At 44.1% G+C, this 16398-nt stretch overlaps 1 long non-coding RNA gene and 1 pseudogene across 1 annotated transcript; one reads left to right on the forward strand and one right to left on the reverse strand.

The window, feature by feature from the left end:
* Positions 1–956: 956 nt before the first annotated feature.
* LOC124696952 lies at positions 957–9270 on the reverse strand (annotated as a pseudogene).
* LOC124699959 lies at positions 3854–4294 on the forward strand. Its single transcript, XR_007001581.1, has 2 exons — positions 3854–3980; positions 4077–4294. It is a non-coding gene; the product is annotated as an uncharacterized LOC124699959 (long non-coding RNA).
* Positions 9271–16398: the final 7128 nt, after the last annotated feature.

Raw genomic sequence — 16398 nt, forward strand, 5'->3', positions numbered from 1 at the left:
CTAATCACCTATATCCTTCATATATTTTCTTCATATTTACACGTCAAATGCGTTGACTGCTGGAAAATAGGCAAAGTTCTGGCATTTTTTGAAAACGCTTAAGCGAGCTTAAGCGACGCTTAAGCGCAAAAAGCTCTAAGAGAGAGCCTATCGCTACTCTTATGCTTTACGCTTTTTGGAACCTTGACAAATAATGAAATCTCTACATCACAGTAAAGATAGATGCATGTTTTTCAACAATCAACAAATGTGTATATGCATCCAGTTGGCGAAACTCTTACCCATTGAATAACAAAGAACGATCGAAATCTGCAGTTAAAGTTTTAATAGATCTGGATAAAATAACCTTTGGAGAAAAAAAGAGCAGAGTCACATGTGACCAAAGGAAATACTCGTTATGTATAGAAAGTACACACCGCTAATGTGCAGAAATCATATGCAGAGCAAAAAAAGAAAACAAGATTCCCAGTGTAATCCATACAAGAAGTTTGGCACTCGAATAAGGAAAATCCAATTTTCTTTCATTTTGCAGAATCAAGAGATAAATATAGGTGAATAAGTTCAAAGGCTTCCTTATCCACAATAAGAAAATTAGCAGGTGAAAATTAGGTCAGAGAACCAAGCAACCAGCCAGCCATAGACCGAACACATGAAGGACATTGATGTTTTGAGAAAGCCATATGTGGCATGGAAGTTACTGGAATTATGAGAAGATCTAAAAAGCACATTTAGTTTATCAGATCCAAGCATAGAGATACTTAGAAAGATGAAACTATTTATAAAATATCTAAGCAAGCCAAAATGAAAAAGTTTGTTTGTGAGCAGATACAAAGCATCTTCTACATAAATGACAAGGAGGCTTCAGTTACAACTTACAACCACACACCATCCGGCTATCCAGCCATTCCTAGTCTGTCGAAGCATCATTAAATTTTATTTGTCGTGGTGCAAACTACTCAGGGCAGATCTTGCAAAGCCTACATCATAAGTCATAATAAAGCAACATGCAACAGTCACTTCATCAAAGAAAAAACATGGAATAATAGAAGTACATACAGAAGGCAGTATTCAGGATATTTCTTTCCACTCAAATACAATGGTAATGAATGTTATTTTTCTTATGCAATTCAATATTTTATTATACTGCATCGAGATAATATGCTTCTGCCTTAAATATAGGAAAAATAACCACTTCCAACAGAAGCGAAGCTTGATGCTTCCTTGGATGTCGAAACTTAATTGTTACACGGAAATATGAATATAGGCTAGTACAGTACATATGCTTCTCTAAAATCATTGGTATAGTTAAACCTAATTCACGCTACTGAAGTACATGTGCTTTTCTGAATATATTTTCTGAATATATTGATGAAAGCTTAATCAAATTTTGGATCCTAAGGGTTGTCATTTATTTTACCAAGACCTGTTGCATATGTCTCCCTGCCCCTCCTAGCAATATCATGATTAATTTTATCTGAGTCAAGAAAAGCATGCAACAAGACACCTACAGACAGGGCAACACCACATAAGCATTAAGTTTCAGGACAGGTTACAGCTCGTTTATCTGACCTTTTTGGAAATATCCTTACCAAAACAACAAACATCCATCAAATATCAAGCTAGTCACATCATGATCGTCTAAATCCAACTTATGACAGCCAAAGTTTAGGTACTGACATAAGAAAGACACCCATACAAAAGTAAAATGGACGGTGACGGAAACACCCACACCCATGCGTGGGTGTACAAAAGTATTTCTGCCATACAAAATGCACTACAGGAATGGAGCCATACGCCGACGGCCAGAATCTACGCCGAGGGCTTTTTATCGGGGCCGTCGGCGTACGGCATCGCCGGGGCAGCTCGGAAGGCCGGCCGTCGGCGTAGACTTACCGTCGGCGTAGCACCGGCATCGCCTGCCCTCGCGCCCGCGCCGTCACTGCCCGCTCACGGCGTCGCACAGACGCCGAGAGCTACCCTCGGCATAGGGCATGGCTCCCCCTATGCCGACGGCCACCCTCGGCATATAATTTTTTTTTCTTTTTTCTCTCTCTCATATTACTTTGTATTATGTTTCTATTATTTATTTACTAGTATGAATTATGTAAAAAATGGTTCTATTTTTTAAGAATTTGTAGATGGCATATGTAGGTCCCACGGGTGACGATCCGCGGGGTCCCCGCCCTACGGTTTCCCTAACCCTAACCCTAGCCCTAGCCCTAGGGTTTCCCTAACTCTAACCCTAACTCTAACCCTAACCCTAACCCTAACCCTAGGGTCTCCACATACATTGCTAACCCTAACTATAACCCTAACCCTAACCCTAGGGGTAGATCTGCGGGGTCCCGCCCTAGTGTTTCCCAAGATACGGATCACCGGAGCGTCGAATTGTTGGAAAACTTGCATCTGCCCCTAACATATATGTACACGTGTGATGTAAGGTTTGGCTAACCTTGGATGTACCCGGCGTTGACGATTTCCGCATAATGGGCTAGCACTTGGTAAAATCCAGGATCTGTATGTGGAAACCCCCGCCATGGCTCAAACAGAGCCTATTTTATGGTAAAGTATGCCCAACCTATGGTTTCCATGTACATATGTCCTAAACAAAGCAAAACACATAAAAAAGTCCACTGAAAAAAAGTCCACATGTACATATGATATTATATGTAATACCTAACAAAATGAGCTCGGCAACCCAGAAAATGCTGCCCCAATGGCGAAAGCACTGCCACAAAGGACCAAAAGCAAATTAGGAAATATAAGGCAAAAATCTTGAGCAATGATACAGAAGAAAGAAACACGGCTAGAGATTGATAGCACTGAACAGTTGCATCAATATGTTGGCCTCGGCGAAGTGCAAAAGCAAGTCATTTGTTCATGAGAAAATAAGCAATAAGACATTGTTTTCACAAGCCACAACAAGAAGAAGCATGTATATATCATGCATAGTACAGAATAAAGACAAAGTCCAACAGTATATACACACCTTTAATTTGTATCTGTTGGTGGCTTCAGAGATCTAAGTATATTCATTGTATCCAAGTCAATACCAACGTCACTTTCAAGTTTATCATCTTCCCATTCCTGTCATAAATAACAGTAGTTTTCCACCTGTAAATAGGTATTCAAATGTGACATCGTCTGTATTTGTATTAAGACATGAAAAAAAATACCCTAACACATGGATATTCTGTTATCGTAATGGACCTTTTCTTGCAAGAATTATTAGGCAGAGGAAGATGATGCCAGTGTTCTTTTGTTACATAAGGCATGAATGGGTGGAGCAGTTGCAAACAAGTGTTGAGGTAAACATGCAGAGCATATCTACAAGAAGCTGTTACTGAATCGAACTCTTGAGGATCATTAAGTAAGGTTTTGCAGTTTCTATAAATACATGACATCGCTGGTACTGCCAGCATGAGTATATAGCAGATATTGCATCAATCAAATCCTTAAAGAGCACTAAGCTCCCAGGGTCGGGGGCTTTGCTCGTTGCTCTGCCTGTCCTTTTCGTGGGTCCCACGCTGTTCTTTCCTAGCCTGTGTACGTGTCGTCGCGAAGCTCTGTCGCGCTGGTTGGGATCGCGTGGTCGGTTTCGCCTTCTTTTAACCCGGGCTTCCATCTCTTTCTTCTCTGGTCAGCAGCAGGTGTGGTCGGCGAGACATTCTGTTCCTTCTCCATCGGCTCAGCTGTGGCGGCGCGTGCGGCTTTGGGGTGGCGCCGCCGCGGTGGCCGGCCGGCCGTTTTTTACCCTTTGGCAAAAATGCAGAGAGGATCAACCAAAGGAATTCCCAAATCGCCCGGGCCTGAGCTCGGGCGGGAGCGCCGCCGCCGCAGACCGGCCACCACGGACGGAGCGCCCAGCACGAGCGGCATAGGAGATGTAGACCTACCGCGTGCCGGCGAAACCGACCGGATTTAGGAGACCCACGTCCATGGAGCGGACCCTCGCCGCGGTGGTACCGCCATGGCTTCTGGTAAGCTCCACACCACGCTGCCCTTTGACTTTTTCCTCCTCCATTACGTCGCTGACACTCCTCTAACTGGATTCTTGTTGATTGGTTAGTACTTAGTAGGCCGGCCGTCAGCAGAATAGCAGCGACCTTTCTTTGGTCAGATTCCGATTCTCCGTAATAAGATAGATTGTGATTCTCTGTAGAAACAAAATGGTGGCTGCTTTTACCCTATTTCTGTCGGTTCCTGCTTCATGCGTGCAATATGCCTCTAGATGTGGGCTACAGGTACATGTCATATGTTTTTGAGCACTGGTTGGAATGAGTTTGTTGTGATTTGTGGTATGGGCATCAAATTTTTGGATGATGCTAAAGGAGTTAATCTTCTTGCACTTTTTTGTGCTCAGAAAGTAGTAAATTCCATTGGAACTTTACTCTGCAGAACAAGATTCCTTTGAATATGCCATCTCAATTACCTGTATATACCTATTGGTCTGGAATGTTCATTGCATACTCGTGCGGACATGCTTGAACAACTATTTATTCTAAATCTGTTCAGACAAATACTAAAGCCTAACTTTGCTTTTCTGCAGTAAGTTTTCTTGTTATAGCATCCTCGTGTGCAGTATAGCCTAGATTGAGTTCAAGAAACATATATAATTATTCAAATCTAACTTATTGATATGTATTTTGACCTTGCTTGCTCTGAAACGGCAATTTTTCCGACCAGTGATGTTTTGAGTTCATTTCAACCATTCATTGCATGTTTTGAAAAGTACCTACTCAGCCAAGTCCCTCCGTTGAACTTGCTGTATTTGTTCAGTCGTATGCATACTTGTTCTATGTTGTTGTTAGTATATTTGTCAGTCGTCTGTGCCGTTGCTGGTGTCTGGTGCATGGATAATGAGTCTACTCTTTGTATCATGAAGACATAGGGTAACAAAAATATAACCTGCGAAATCAAAGAGTCCCAGGAAACATTAGCTGTTTTCTTTTGAGTTTATCCATGATTGGTTTCGATCTGTGAATAGACATGTTACAAGCCTGGAGGATTACTGCACAACTAGATTCAGATGTAGTGCTTCGAAGTAACTCCGCTTTGGATTCAGTTCAACATATCATCCTGAATAACAGACACTATATATATTAAGAAGACATACACACCCATCAGGCCAAAACTATCCCAAAGCGAAAGCATTCATCTGATGTACTTTTGTCCTAAGTCCTTGCCCAATTTTAGTACCTCCAACCTTAACCATATTGGAACAGTCATTGAGCATATAAACTCTTTCAGGAAATGGCCTTGGTGTTACCTTGAAAATGAGAGACACACGTGAGATACCCTGCTTCACCTACTTGTTGCAACTGTTAAAATGCTTAATGGATTCGGTTCAATGCATGTAGCTCAATGTTGACAGTGATCTATCAAGAATAAAACTTAGCGTGAATGTGCTTTCTGGACAGAAAAACATCAGACTATAGGTGTGAATTAATTTTTTGCCTGACAGCGCTAGTGTTGAGTCAGGGCACTAAAGCTAGAGGGTAGAGGTGCATGGCTTAAGAGTACATGTACAAATTTCGCATCAGTTGTCATCAGAGAACACTGATTGTGTAATCATTATTGGTGTTTGCAGTTATTAGAACTGGTCATTTTGTTGCTTCCAGTTGTGGATTTGTTATAGGCTACAACAAAACTTTTGTTGCCTACCCCAAATGATTTTGGATGACACTTTGCTACTCCACAGAATTTTCTACTCTTTCGCAACATTTGCTCCTTTGCGGTTGACTACATGAATGCTGAGTTCGATATGGCAGCAGGAATATATAATGTTATCTTTTCGTCTGCAGCATGCACTAAATCTGAAAGAATGCACCCGTAAAGGTATGCATGTGTATCCATATTTGATGTATTGATTTAACTACTGTATGCATTGTCAGCCTATTGAATTATCTCATGTTACATTTCTCAAGGTGCTAGCCTGAAATGCCAGAAACAATTACATCACATTTCTTCTGATTTTGTATATAAAAATTAGCTTATCATATATTTCCAAAATGTCCTTAATTAACAAATTAGCATTTTTTATGAACTTTCAGTTTTAGATGTGGAGACTTAAATCAATGATCGGAAAGTCCCCAAAACAACTCAGTAATAATTTATTTAACTACCTCAAAATATTAGCTCTACATTTATATTTAAAAAATTAATTCATATGAATTATCAGTATTTTTTGTCTTCAAATTTTAAACTTCATTGCCAAGAATAGTCAGTTGACGAATAAAATAAACCTCAGTAGGAATTTCTTGAACTACCTCAGACTATCAACTCTACATTTCTGTTTAGATCAAAATAACAAGAACTGATAGTGAATTGTAAGTTCCTTTAACAAGTAAGGAAATGACAGAAAGTTGGCTCAACAAGTAAGTTATTTTACATTCAAGATTCTACTGAAGACATTTTGAGTTCTTCTAGCTGATATGACTCCTGCCGCTATTAGTACTTGTGGGGCCATGTTACTGCCTTTATGGCGACAAACTACAACTGACTGTTCTTATATTTTTGTAATAACATCATGTTCCTCTTTAATTGTATAGCCAAAGAAGTATGTCCACAAAAAGAGCTTACCATAATCCGAGACATGCCAAATACTTGCAGATAACATTTTTCATATTGTGAAGTATTTTTAGCATGAGGGAATAACCCGTGAGGTAAGGAAGAAGTTACAATCTGCTCAGATTATTAGCTGAAGATGAAGACTGCAATGCTACGATTTGTTCCTAGCCACTCAACTCACACAAACTAGCAATAGTACAAGCTAAATCACTGCACCAGATATTTATGGAAGAAGGAAGGCGCTGCACCTTAGTGGTTGTCAGCCGAGGCAGAGGTGCCGAGTGGTAACTGAGGTTCGAAACTGCACTTTTGCTGTTATTGCAATAGTTTAGTAAAGTATATTTTGGGTTTTTATTGATTATAATCAATGGAAAATCTTCAAGTATGGCTAGATGTGAAGAACGGAACATCTAAGGTTAATTGTTATTGGTAAGGTCTTCAGTTTCTTGGGATAACCTTCTATCTGTTTTTCTTTTACTAAGCAGATGCATTATCTAGCAGATATGTACGAGTATTTTGAATTTCTGGCAACTTGTGTAGGTCTCTGAGTTCAAAATAATCCAATGGTGAACTTGGATCCTGATGAACTTGAAATTACATCCCTTTCCTCCTTGGCGAAGTCAAATACGACATCGCGCCAAAACTAAATAAGAACAATAAAGAAGGGCGCAGCAAAGCGCGCTAGGTCCATCTAGTACTTGTATGCTTCTAAGGCTGGTGCCAACGCACCGCCCCGCTCCCGCCCCGCCACATCAGCTTTTGGCCCACTCTCACCCCACTCTCACCCCACTCTCACCACACGGTGCCAATGCATGGGCTATAGTCCCCACTCTCACTTCTCTCTCCTCCACATCACCATTTCTTTTCCACATTAAGTTATTTCACTCGATTTTTTTACCGATTAAATAATAATTAATAAAAATACAAATTATGTTTCTTGTTTTTCTAAATAGCCTATATGACAAGTGTGTACTTGTGTTTGTATTTTGAACTGAAAGAGTAATCATTAGTGACCGAAAATCATACTGGTTAGATTACAAACTTTCCAAAGTTTGTTTGAATCAATTTGGTAGCCTAAAAGAAGGAAAGAAAATAAAATAAAGCAATTTAAAGAATAAAATAAGGAAAGAAAATAAAATAAAAACTGCCCGGCCAGGTCGTCTCCTACCTCTCGCCTCGCCCGCGTTGCTGTGCCAACGCTCTCGCCCCGCCTCCCGCCCCTCTCCCGCCTCCCTCTCGCCGCCAACGCGGGCGCCAGCCGGGCGGGAGCGGGCGCTAGCGCCGGGCGCCCCCGCCGGCACCCCTCCCTCTCGTCCCGCCCGCCTCCCGCCCCTCTCCCGCCCCGTCGCGGGCGTTACCGCCCGCCCTCCAGCCCGCGTTGGCACCAGCCTAATGAGGTTAGAGTCCGGCGTCTTGCAATAGCCTTATTAAGTACTGAGAGTATCCTCCACTTGCAGATTGGAGGCATTGGAGACACAGTGATAGTTGCTACTGGAGTGAAATGATTACCAAGCTTGCCTATTGCAAACCAAATGCCATTCCACAACTTATTACACAATTGCGGATATCCAATAACCCTTTTGATATTCAGATTTATCTTGTCAGACTGCAAAACAAAAGATATTCTATAAAAAGATGAACCAGAAGCTTAACACAACAGAAACTGAAATGGGTGTGACTATAACTTGGGAAGTGTAAGAATCAGATAGCTATAGCATTATGTTGCTTGACCTTACTGAATGATCAACTCAGACAAGAAAAATTATCTGAAAAAAACAAAATAAACGCTTTAGGGGCAGGGAGATTTTTGCCTCAAGATTGGCTCTGGCCATTTACTCACGATGTGTAGTTGCAAGAAAATCTTAGATTAGCTCGTCTTTTAGCTCAACTCGTGATCCTTCCAAACTCACGTTGTAGAATTGCAAGAAAACCTAGATCAGATCATCTTTTAGCTCAACTCATGATCCGCTCGAAAAAAATGAACCGAGTATGCATATCTTATATAGTTTGATTGAAGATGATCTTCAGCCAATACTAACTCACTCGATTAAGTTCGATAGCTCAGAAAAATATAATTACATATAATAATTATTCTTGAAATATTCAAGGAAATATGATAATATGGTACCTTATATGATGTGAATTCCTAGGAGTTTCCCCTATGGTAAAGGTGTAATTTTTTTTGATGTGAACTGCATTTCTTCCTTCTACGGTTGTTGGAATTTAGTTAAGCAAATCTCGAAGTTTAACATAGTTTTTCTATATGTTGTGGATTGTATTTTCTTTGTTCCATATGTAAAAAAGTATAAAAATATTGTTTTGCATAGTTTGAAATTATCTCGAGATGGAATGGAGATCATTACGAGTTGAGTATGAACAAAATTTTACAGCTGAACCTTTTACTCAACGCAGTCCAAACTTCCTCGAGATTTAATACACCTCCGTTGGGAAAAGAATGTCTCTACAGTAGTATGAGTGCGCATACGGGGCACTCGCTCGGGCTCTCTTTCCCCGATGGAGTTGCAACTCACTCGCAACCATGTTGACGCGTCACATGAGTTGAGTTCCAACAAGTTAAATTAAGATCACCTTAGCTTTGTTTTTTTAGGGAAAGATCACCTTAGCTTATACTCCTTCCGTCATGTAGTATAAGCTAAGGTGAGCCGCAGGGGCGGACCCAGGTGTAGCTGAGTGGGGCATAGGCCCCACTCAAATTTTGAATTTCCTTGGCATTTGTAAATAGTCTGAAGAAGATTCATTAAAATTTGGCAAATTTAGAGAAGAAGTGCCCCCACTCAAATGATATGCCCCCACTCACGATCTTTTCTGGGTCCGCCACTGGTGAGCCGAGTCCTTCAGCCTTGCTCACACCTCGTGCGTTCAAAATGACTAGGAGAGCAAGTCACAATTCTGTCGTGGAAAGAGAATCCCGAGCGAGTGTGAAACACTTACTCAAGGTTTTGGGTACCGATTTGATGAAAATCTTGGAGGGGAACAAGATTTCCCTGCAAGATTCTGAAACAAAATTTGAATTTCAAACTTAGAATTGTCTAAATATTTTTAAAATAATGTTTGGAGTCAGACAAATGAGGCGGACCATAATGGAGGGTAACAACCAACCCAAATTTAAACCAAATTTAAATGGACTATGATTTTTTTAGGTATTTCACTGGGTGTCCAAATCCTGCTCATTATTAGAGAATCTCCGGTCGCGTCCTCCAAACCGCGCCGGATCAACCGTTTGGGGGACGTGTTTTGTTCGTGCCGCGTTTGGGGGACGTCGCTCTCCAGTCGCTTCCCCCAAACAAAATCCCCAAATAAAAATAAATATTAGTGCACGAAAATAAAAGTTTTCATTCAAATTTGATTATGTATTACAAAGTTTGAATGAAAATGGCTACATTTCATCTAAACCCTAGCCTACTCACCGCCCGGCGGTGCGTTCGACGGCCCTGCCCCGTCGTCGCCTCCCCTCTGCCGCAGCTCCTGTTGCGCGCGCCGCCTCTCCATGCGTAGGGCGGTGGCCAGACGCCGCTGCTCCAGCAGCGCGTCATCGCCTGCCCTCCCCTGCTGCGCCGCCTAGAGGGAGAGCTCGATGGCGCGACGAATCTGCACCTCTTCGCGGGCACGGGCGGCGTCCTGGAGCTTCTTCTTCGACTCGAAGGACTCGACGAGCGCGCGTTGCTGATCGGCCGTCTCGTTCGGGTGCGGCCCGTCGTCGTCGAACCACTCGAACTCATCGTCGTCGTCCTCCACCTCAGTCTCCTCCTCCTCCGCCTCGGCCTCCTCCTCCTCCATTGGCGCCTCCTCCTCATCCGTTGGCGCCTCCATCATCGCCACCGCCAACGCGTCGGCCTCCGCCGCCAACTCCTCTGCCTGTCTCCCCCAGGCCGCCTCCGTTGCCGCCAGCGCCGCCTCCCGCTGATGGGCTCCTCCGTCGCTAGCTGCTGCGAGCGCTCCATCGACTCCCGCCACCGGCGCTCGATCGCTTCCCGCCGTTCACGGTACTGCGCCTCCCGCTCCTCGCGTTGGCGCCGCCGCTCATCATCCCACCGCCGGCTCATCTCCTCCGTCCGGCGCCGCCGTGCCTCTTCTGCCGTGGAGGCATCAAACGCCGCAATGGTGTCCGCCAGCGCCTCCTCCTGCCACGCAGTTGCCGCCGCGCTCTCGGCAGCTGTGGGGCCAGGGGCGTAGAACGCCGCTACATCCGCCGCGTGCGCCGCCTCACGCTGCTGGCGGGCCTGCTGCTCGAGTGCCTCCCGCCGCTCCTGACGATGTGCACGCCAGTTCTCCGTCCCTCGCCGCCACCGCTCTTCCCGGGCGGCGACGTCGATGCCGGACTACGAATCCGTTGGTGGAGGTGGTGCTGGAGGAGACGACGGTGGAGGGAAGTGGTCATCGCCGGGGCGGTTCATTATTGCGCACTGGTGGTGGAGGTGACGGCGGTGGAGCGACGAGTGCTATGCTTGTGATGGAGAAAGGGGTGCCGGCGGCTGTGGTGGCTGCCATTGAGCCGGGAGGGCGTTTTATAGACGCCGATGTCGGGAAGAAAGCGCGGGAAGAGACGAGAAGAAAGCGCGGGAACGCGCGGTGGCGTGCGAACGCTGGCGACGCGTGGAGGCTGCGCAGCACCGACGAGACGTCTCGCCTGCCCCTCCGTCGCCATTAAGGCAAAGATACCACCGTGTGTCACTGCGCACGAATAACTTCCTTCGCGAGGTAGGCGACAGTTAGGTTAAAATTCAATGTGTCGCTGACGCGTCGAGCCCGCCCGCGTCGCTTCGCCTCGCTTTTCGTTGTGTCCGGCGTGCCCGGAGCGTCCCCTATGGGACGGGGACGGGCTCGAGGCGCCGGACACCGTATCGGGGCGTGCCGGACAAAAAAGGGTTTTGAAGGACGCGGTTGGGAATATTTTTCTGTCCGGCGCGCCCCAAATCCCTTTGGGGATGGTTTGGGGGACTCGACTAGAGATGCTCTTACTACTAGTCTGTAGTAAACGGAAACGGCAGCACTGAGAGCATCTCCACTCGTTGGCACTCCCCACACCCAAATCCGGCAAAATTTTCCTCCGGATTGGAGGAAAATTTGGCCTGGGGAGCGCCGAAGTTCCAGCCCCCCTCCCCCCCGGCAGGACACCCCCAAGCTCGGCCGTTTGACATATTTCAAACAAATTCGACATAAAATTTAACAAGTTCGGCGAGAATTGCTGAAACAAATTCGGTGAAAATTAGTACAATGTTTAACAAGTGCTGAAATAAATGAAGCACACAATTTCACAAGTTTTGAAACAAATTAATAAAGACAGACTAGTTGGCGTCGGCGTCGGCGTTGCCTCGGAGCGCCCATATGTGCTCCACCAGATCATCTTGCAGCTGTTGATGCATTGTACAGTCTCGAATCTCCTGGCGCATAGCAATGAAGGCGGCCCATGATGTCGGCACCTGGTGATTAGGCTGTGCAAGAGGACCCTCTCTCTCATATGGTGCTTCTTGCTCAGCCAAAGGAACCGGATGTTTTCGCTCATTTTCAATAATCATATTGTGTAAGCACACACAACAGTTCATCACCTCCCACATCTGATCTTTGGACCAAGTCATTGCGGGGAACCGGACGACATGAAATCTCCGCTGGAGGACACCAAATGTACGCCCGGCGTCTTTTCGGCAAGCTTCTTGTTTCTTGACAAACTCGGAATGTTTGGGGGTGCCGGGTCTCGAGATAGTCTTCACTAATGTTGCCCACTTTGGATAGATACCGTCTGCAAGGTAGTATCCTTTGTTGTAGTGCTGACCATTGATCACATAGTTCACCGGGGGAGCATGACCCTCAACAAGCTTGGAAAAGATCGGGGAGCAGTTTAGGACGTTGATGTCATTGTTGGATCCAGGCATACCAAAGAAAGAGTGCCAAATGCAGAGATCATGGGTAGCCACTGCTTCAAATACCACAGTGCAGCCTTTTTTTGTGACCCTTGTACATTCTCTGCCACGCAAACGGATAGTTCTTCCATTTCCAATGCATGCAGTCAATGCTTCCAAGCATCCCTGGAAAACCCCTAGCTTCATTTGTTGCAAGGATCCTCTGAGTGTCTTTGACAGTGGGTGATCTCAAGTAAAAGTCCTGGAACACTGCTATGACGGCCCTGTAGAACCGGCAGAAACAATCAAGGGCGGTGGACTCCGCCATCCGAAGATAGTCATCTGCACCATCACCGGGAGCTCCATACGCCAGCATCCTCATAGCCACTATGCATTTCTGCAGTGACGAAAATCTAACCAAGTCAGTGCAATCCGTCTTGCATCTGAAGTAGGGGTCAAAGTCTCGGATGGCATACACAATTTGCAGAAATAGCTTTCTGCTCATCCTGAAACGACGCCTGAAAACAGTCTCACCGTGCAATGGATTGTCGGCGAAGTAGTCGGCGTACAACATGCAGTAGCCCTCCATTCGCTGTCTCGGCTTGCACTTCCGGCGACCTGGTGCCGACCCACCATGTCGACCAGTTGCCACCCCAGCGTACATGCTTGATAAGCAACCGAGGATCATCATGTGCTCCTCGTCATGGGCGGCGGCTGCCATCTCTTCTCGCATAATGTAATATCCCAGGTTTAGAGGCAATAAAATGAGAGAACACCAAAGTGTGCATTGCATTCATGCATAGAAAATCCGGGGAATTTTCGCGCTTTCAAATAAAACTTACCACGATGAATCGAAGTTTCACTTGACTTGCTGGAATTGAAGTAGATCATCAAGTCAAGCGCTATAAACTTCACTGTGATCTTTGCTAAAACCCTGTTTTGGGTAGAGATGATTTGATCTATGGGCTAGATTAAATAGAATTAGTTTTACAACAAACAACACCTTAAGTAAGGATCAACTACAAGATCTTATGAAAGATCTCAACATGCCATTCCTTACAACAACACGTGAATAATTATTCAACTATAAATCAAAGAACACAATTAACTAAGAAACTATTCTATACTTATCTTATCCATGTTTTCTACTAAATAAATGTTCCTACCATGAGTCACATGGTATATCTTTTCAACTACAATGCTTGAACCAAGTCAAGAACATTCATATTCATTCTTCATTAACCTTGACCATTCCAACCTTATTTCCCAACTCATTCCATTAAACCTTAGAGAAAGGAGAGAATCATCAATATGCTTATATCATCCATTAAATAGAACCTAGCTAAATATTTAAACCTTGTCCAAGGGAGGTAATTGTTGATACTAACCAATGTTATAATAAGTATAAGTAAAGTATTAAACCCTACTTGACCTAGCTAACACTTGCTAGTAAGTAAGAACCTCTTTTACTAGTGATTCAAGAGAGAGACAAGTGTTGTGATTATTACAACTTGGTAATGATCATAAACCCTAGAGGAACCCTACCTATTTACAATAGCTCAACCTAAAGAGGTATACTCAAGTATATGGACTTATACTTGATCTTGGAGAGAGAACAATAATTCACCAATAAATTGTTGTGAGGCCAATACTTTGATTATTACAAATTGGGTGATGATCATAAACCTTAAGAATCTAAGTGAGTGTGTTGAGAGAAGTATTAAAGAAGAGAGATTAGTGATGAATAAGTGGATCATGTCTAATGCATGATCTTACTTTATAAATTGAGTTGATAAGTTAAACCTATACATATGATCAATAGATCTCATTCTTCACATGAAATAATAAGTAACTCATTAGTAGTTAACCAAACCAATACTCATGCCTTATATAAAGTAGTATTGATATGGTATCTAAACCTTGCCTATCCAAACATTTGAGACCAACCTAGAATTGCCTTGATAACAATAATTCTACCTAAGTGAGGAGTAACCCTAAACATAACCCAAGCTTATGGTACCTAAACCTAGTTGTGTATCACATGGGTGATCATAACTAAAACCCTAGGCCATATTTTAATTCCAATCCAAGCATTACTTTGGATTATAATTATAACCCTACCATGCCTCATGCCTATTTCATACTTCAAATAGTGAAATATTTCCAAAACCATAAACCTTGTCATATGGAATCAATTCCACATAAAATATTGTTACCTAACTTGTGTATCATGTATCACAAGTAATAAGCCAAGCCAGAATTGCTAAGCAAGGTTATTTAACACAGAGTGAAGCCAACCATATTCCTAAATCTTTGGAAACAATTCTTCACATAAAATCATGATCCAATCCATCCCTATTACCATCTACTTTAAACCCTAGCCATAATTAAATTATATGTGAATGATCACTATGGTTAAGCACTAGAAAAATAAAATGTGTTCACCATGCACATGTTCTAAATTTCAAATCATTTAAATAGATCTGGTTCCTAAATTAAAAAGGGGATTGAAATAAATAACTAAACCATTTATATTTTACTCAAGCCTCACAAGATATTAATTAAATCCTAAACTAAAAATTTGTTTAAATAACAAGATATTACAGTGAGCTTGGTTATCAAGTTATACTGATATTCAAATGTTTAAGAATCTACAAAACAAAACAGAATTCAAATTTGAATTCAAATAACAAATTCAATTCAGAAAATAAAACAGAAAATAAATAGAAAAGAGAAAAGAGAGGGAACTTACCTGTCCAGGCCGTTGACAGTCCAGCAGCAGCCCAAGACCCACGCCAACTCCACGGCCCGGTCCGGCCCACGGCCTCGTACCGCTTCGTCGGCGGCGTGAAACAAAACGAGGGCGTCGTCTTCCTCCACGGCGTCGACAGGCACACCGAGACGCCCTGGCCACCTCACCGTTGGAGATAGGGACAACCCTGGACGTCGCAGACCATCTGAGAACCGCGCCTAATCTCTCTCGCGTCCGTCCTATCCTTTAGCGCCAAGATACGTGCCCCAGCACACCTCACCGTCGTCGACGCATCTGAGCCACTGCCGTCGGTGAAATTACGGTAGAAGCCTCGCCGAGCTCTATAAAACTACCAGTAGCTTCGCCGTAGAACCCTAGTTCTTCGCTGCCCTTCCATTTCCCCTCAATCCATCGCTATCTTCCACAATCATCCACTTTACGTCGCGGGCGTCGATCAAGAACACGGCGGAGGAGGTCACTTCAGCCTCCGGCGCGTGGTCGAGGAGGAGCGCCTCGTCCAGAGGAGCATCTGGGCACAAGCAATCGTCCAGGGAAGCTACGAATCGATGCAATTTTATCGATCCCTTCCGCAGCGATTCGCGGGGAATCTCCAATCGTGGTCGTCTCCGTCGACAATCGCCGGAGCCGATCACACCGTCGGCACTCGGGGTGAGCTTGCGCTTCCTCCGAGCTATCTATTGCATCCTAGAATCTACCGTAGCATTGTTTCCGAGTTCGCCGGAGTTGAGCCGCCGCAAGCACATGCTCGCCGTCGCTGCTCCGGTGATCCCTCGAGTAGGGCGACCACGCCATCGTGTTCGGTGAATCAAGGCGAGTCGGAAACCTCCGAGTAGCCCATCCCGGGAGGCCATAAATCGGCGGCGCACGCCGTGCGCCGGCCGCCGGCGGTCAAGCCGCCGGCGAGGTCAACATGGCCTGTAGGACCCGCGTAGTATTTGACTAGTCCACGCCAACGTGGCAGTCGACGTGTACCTGGCCCCACCTGTCCGTCCCTGCGGGTAGAACTGTCTCGGTATATTTAGCATTTTCCGGTTATTTCAAATTCCCAGAAAAATGCTAAGACTTTGCAAAATTCTAGAAAATCCATTTCAACTCAGAAAAATATGAATAATATATCAAAATGCTCACAAAAATAAACTCTATTCAAATAAAATATAAAACAAAAATGTGTGTCAAAATAAAATTTCACTTATTTTT

This window comes from Lolium rigidum, chromosome 3 (assembly GCF_022539505.1).
Source record: "Lolium rigidum isolate FL_2022 chromosome 3, APGP_CSIRO_Lrig_0.1, whole genome shotgun sequence".
NCBI classification, from domain to species: domain Eukaryota; kingdom Viridiplantae; phylum Streptophyta; class Magnoliopsida; order Poales; family Poaceae; genus Lolium; species Lolium rigidum.